The following is a 6,000-nucleotide window of genomic DNA, read 5'->3' as shown; positions in this document are numbered from 1 at the left end:
CTCACATTTCAATCACATTTCGCTCACATTGCACTTACATTCCACTCACATTTCATTCATTTTGCATTTCACACATTTCCGTGGCATTTCACTCATATTTCCCTCACATTTAACTCACATTTAACATTTCTCTCACATTTCTCTTATTTCACATTTCACATATATTTTGCTCATATTTCCGTCATATTTTACTAATGTTTCACTCAAAATTCAATCATATTTCCCTCACATACAATTCACATTTCATTTATTTCAGTCAAGTTTCACTTATTTCACATTTCACATATTTTTCTCACATTTCGCTCACATTTCACTAACATTTCACTCACATTTCAATCATATTTCAATCGCATTTCACACACATTTTACATTTCGCTCGCATTTCATTCATTTTACATTTCACTCATATTTCCCTCACTTATAACTCACAATTCACATATCACTCACTTTTCACATATTTCACATTTCACATATTTCGCTCACATTTCACATATTTCGCTCACATTTCACTAGTATTTCACTCACATTTTAATCACATTTCACTTACATTTCACTTACATTTCACTCACATTTCATTCATTTAAAAAAAAAAAATTAAAAGAAAGCAAAAATTGAAAATAAACACTACGCCCTGAAAATATACCCCCTGACAAAATATACAACAACCGCACCCCCGTCTAGTTATAAGGGCCGAAAATTTATTTTCGGGACATATCTTGTTTTTGCCGTTATTCTTTTTTGTTTTCCTATGGTTTACAATGGTTGCCTGTGGCATGTTTCAAACAGGCTTCTCTTTAGTAAAATTACTTAATGCTCTTAAGAAACAACTTATTTTACCGCCGCAAATTTAAATGCGAAACTTGGTGGCAACTCTAATCCAACATATCAACACCAGGCCTACACAACTTAAAATTGTGTGTTGATATGTTGGATTGGAGTAACATACTATACTGGTGCAAATAGCAAATATTCTCCAAATACGATTTTTTTCAAATATTCTCCAAATCGTATTTCTTCGTATTGTCGCGGTAATACACAAAGAGGCAAGGCCGTGAATAAAGTTTCACCCACCGTACAATTAACGGAGGGAAGCATTGCGAGTAAAGATGTTCAAAGCAGAATATCGGCGACTCCTTTATAATGCTTGCTTTCAATGCGGCGTTAGCTTTTTTTCGGGCGACCAATTACTTCGCGATAAGCTTCGCCTAATAATCAAGTGCCAATAGGGTGTATTTACCGCCGCAAATTTAAATGCGAAATCTTGAGGCAGTCTACGCCTCTCTGTTAGCACCTGTTTTGCATCTTGCTCCAACCAGCATACCAACATCAGGCCTAAACATCTAGCAAAACTTTCAATTTAATAGTTTGCGTATTGAGCACATAATAGTGTTTTTCATATTGTTTGGAACTACAGATTTAAAGCCTGTTTTAACAGTGATTGCTCGGACCAAGCCATGGTAAAAATTACCGAGTAAAAGTTTGCAAAAGTATAGGAAACCATAGGCGTTAAACCATTTTTAGTCTTTAAGAGAATGATAATATTTGATTTTCAAACACGTAAGCTGTTCAAAATGTAATAAAATGGCCATACGCATTATCTACGTAAATTCTATTTATCAAATATATGTTTAGATCATTCCCCAAAATCTACGCCATATTTGAACCCCTTTCGCATCAAAGGCATAAGTTAAGTGGGGAAGTTTTCGGCCCATATCTGTTTTTGAAAGCAACAACCGTACCCCCGTCTAGTTCTTTTTTGGTTTCCTATGGTTTCCTCTGGCATGTTTCAGACCGATTTTTGTCCGAAGCTTTATAGAAAAAGTATACATCGTAGAACCTTCAAATTTTCAGACATGGCGTAGAGTGGTATGTAGGTGCTTTGAAGAAGTTTATGAGGCTGCACCCCCAGGGGACATTGCTTGGGGGGCAAAAACCTGAAATATTGCGTTTTAGCTCTCTGTATCTAACGACTGCCATCTAGCAGCAGAAAATCTGACATACAGAATTCGTTTATATTCGCTTGCTTTGCAAATACTTTTTGGTGCGACCCAAAATTGCTAGTACCGAGGTCTCGCGACCCAAATACTTCGAATTTTTTTATAAAATAGCTTTGCTAAAAAAACACAGTAATTTATTGTGTTTCCATTCATTAAGACAGATCTACATGTTACGCGTTTTTGAAGAGAAAGGGTTCTGTAACACAACTGAAAAGAGGTCTTGAGTTTTACTATTTTTGATGTCTCATTCGGATGACAAATATGATTTAGCAACCAATATGGGTTGCAGGCTTGCAGCCCCACCAATTCCCCGCCATAACCCCTTCAACAAGCGTCCGCTATTGCGTTTTCTTAGTGTAATCATTACTGGCAAGGTGTGTAACGTTTTTTTGGCGCGAATCACTAAAAAATGTCCGACGTCTCATCGTAATCGTTTTAGGAAACTCAATATTATAAGGCTCACATCTAAGGAATTTTCAGAGGGCAATATAAATTTTAAGACAGAGGTCGACAACCTTTACCAAGTCGCGGACCAGATCAAACTCAGCAAGTTCTCGGCGGGCCGTATTAAATTTCCGCTAACAATTTTTTTACAAAATCGTGTGGCCTCTAAGCACTTTAATATAATAACTCTTAATCAGGGACAAACCCAAATGTTTGACGCAGTGAAAATTAGTCTAGTTACACTACAAAAAGGAAGCAACGGGCGTAGCGCAAAAAAAATGTTTAAATTGGCAAACCTTTAAATTTACAAGGAGACGTGACGCATTTTCCACACACGAAATAAAATACGAACATATTTCTTATGCTCTTTTTGTTAATGTTTATCATTAAATAATACATCAGCGAATTAATTTGGAAAAAATTGAGGCTTTCGCGAAAGCTTATTAATAGAGGGCTTGTTTGGGTCGCGAAAGCCTTATTAATAGAGAGTCGACTAAAATTGTCACGCAAAATATATACACTAAGTCCCGTAAAAAGTCGTGAGTGTTCGTTCGATCCAGGTGATGGCAACGAGCGCTTGCAATCCAACACTATTTTGGCCATTACCACACCAAACTGATCTGCTTACCGCAATCTGGGTTTACTTCTTGGTATATGTTTTTAAAGAAACTCTCTTTCAATTTTTATCCCGTTTCTGTAACCAAAGCGTCGTAAGCACGCTGTTCTCTTTGTTACATCGTGTCTTAAAACAGGAGTCGGCAACCTTCGGCCCGCAGGCCGGATCCGGCCCTCCAATGAAAATCATCCTGCCCGCAAACTCTTTTACAAACTGTACACAAGGCCAGCATATGCTCAATATTTTTAACTGTTTTAACTATACGAAATTGCACAAACTTTTCCCCGCGCGTATCAAATTTGGCTTTGAATTACATTGGCGTTTTGATGTAGACTTGCGCATGACAACTATAGGAAATTTTTCGTAGCATGAAACTCTCTAAAATCAATTTTTTCCAAATTAATTCGCTGATGTATTATTTAATGATAAACATTAACAAAAAGAGCATAAGAAATATGTTCGTATTTTATTTCGTGTGTGGAAAATGCGTCACGTCTCCTTGTAAATTTAAAGGTTTGCCAATTTAAACATTTTTTTCGCGCTACGCCCGTTGCTTCCTTTTTGTAGTGTAACTAGACTAATTTTCACTGCGTCAAACATTTGTGTTTGTCCCTGATTAAGAGTTATTATATTAAAGTGCTTAGAGGCCACACGATTTTGTAAAAAAATTGTTAGCGGAAATTTAATACGGCCCGCCGAGAACTTGCTGAGTTTGGTCTGGTCCGCGACTTGGTAAAGGTTGTCGACCTCTGTCTTAAAATTTATATTGCCCTCTGAAAATTCCTTAGATGTGAGCCTTATAATATTGAGTTTCCTAAAACGATTACGATGAGACGTCGGACATGTTTTAGTGATTCGGGCCAAAAAAACGTTACACACCTTGCCAGTAATGATTACACTAAGAAAACGCAATAGCGGACGTTTGTTGAAGGGGTTATGGCGGGGAATTGGTGGGGCTGCAAGCCTGCAACCCATATTGGTTGCTAAATCATATTTGTCATCCGAATGAGACATCAAAAATAGTAAAACTCAAGACCTCTTTTCAGTTGTGTTACAGAACCCTTTCTCTTCAAAAACGCGTAACATGTAGATCTGTCTTAATGAATGAAAACACAATAAATTACTGTGTTTTTTTAGCAAAGCTATTTTATAAAAAAAATTCGAAGTATTTGGGTCGCGAGACCTCGGTACTAGCAATTTTGGGTCGCACCAAAAAGTATTTGCGGACCCCTGTATTAGGCACATAAACTTGTTTTATATATTGATCGAAACTACAGATTTAAATTCTGTTATAACTTTGATTGCTCGGGCCAAGCCATGGTAAAAAATTACCCAGTAAAAGTTGGCAAAAGTATAGCAAACCATGGACGTTAAACCATTTTAAGAGAATGATAATATTTGCTTTTCAAACATGTTAGCTGGCCAAAGTGTAATAACATGCTTGTACGCATTATCTAGGTAAATTCCATTTATCAAACATATATTTCGATCATTTCCCAGATACTACGACGTCATATTTGAACCCCTTTCGCATCAACGCCAGAAGTTAAGTGGGGAAGTTTTAGGCCCATATCTGTTTTTGCTTGCAGAAACAAGTTAAGGAAAAAAATATATAATATAAAATATACAATACAAAATACAAAATATAAAAAAATAAAAAAAAAATTTAAAAAAAATTTAAAATTTGAAATTAAAAAAAAAACACCAAGCCCTGAAAATATACCCCTTGACAAAATATACAACAACCGCACCCCCGTCTAGTTCTTTTTTGGTTTTTATGGTTTGCTTGGCCCTAGGCACCTCCAATTGGGGGACAAAAAACAAAAAAGTGTGTTACATCATCGTTTTAGTTCACAACAGCTATCTACTCCTATCTAGCGGCAGAAAAACTTTAATACAGAATGCTTTCATATCACTTGCTTTATTCAGCTCACGTCGCGACGGGGCGGCTGCTGGCATCCCTGCTGTGCCTCATTGTCCTGCGCGTGCAACGTTTTTGTTCGAAGTGGCTTGCCTAGTAAAACTAGGCGCATGCGACTTGTCTTTCATAAAGAGGCCTCTCTAAGTAAAAAAACCTATTGCTCTTACAACACAGAATATTTTACCTCCGCAAATTTAAATGCGAATCCTTGAGGCAGTGGACACATCTCTGTTAGCATCTGTTGTAATTGTTTCACCATTCAAACATATCAACACCAGGCCTAAACAAATATAATTATACAAGGGCCGCAACAACAAAAAGCTTAAGTTTAACGCATTCTTAACGACGACGTTACAAAGCTACGTCATAACATGGCGTCATAAATAAATAAATCTTGCGTTTATTGGATTTAAATGGGAAAAACTTTCAATATAAAACGTGGCTTATTGGGCACATAAAAGTGTTTGCATATTGCTCAATACTACAGATTTAAACTCTGTTTCAACAGTGATTACTCAGACCAAGGCATGGTAAAAAAAAAAATTAAGTTGGAAAAAGTATAGCAAACCATAGACGTTAAATCATTTAGAGAGAATGAAAATATTTGCTTTTCAAACATGTTAGATGGCCAAAGTGTAATAACATGCTTGTACACATTATCTACGCAAATTCTATTTATCTAACATATGTTTCGATTATTTCCCAAATACTACGACGCCATATTTGAACCCCTTTCGCATCAAAGCCTGAAGTTAAGTGGGAAAGTTTTCGGCCCATATCTGTTTTTGCTTGCAGAAACCAGTTAAGGAAAATGAAATAAAATACAAAATACAAAATACAAAATACAAAATACAAAATACAAAATACAAAATACAAAATACAAAATACAAAATACAAAATACAAAATACAAAATACAAAATACAAAATACAAAATACAAAATACAAAATACAAAATACAAAATACAAAATACAAAATACAAAATACAAAATACAAAATACAAAATACAAAATACAAAATACA

The sequence above is a fragment of the Ascidiella aspersa genome, chromosome 2 (genome assembly GCF_963924565.1).
Source record: "Ascidiella aspersa chromosome 2, kaAscAspe10.2, whole genome shotgun sequence".
Taxonomy (NCBI): Eukaryota; Metazoa; Chordata; class Ascidiacea; order Phlebobranchia; family Ascidiidae; genus Ascidiella; species Ascidiella aspersa.
The sequence above is the reverse complement of the archived record's forward strand: the minus strand, read 5'-3'. Positions refer to the sequence as shown.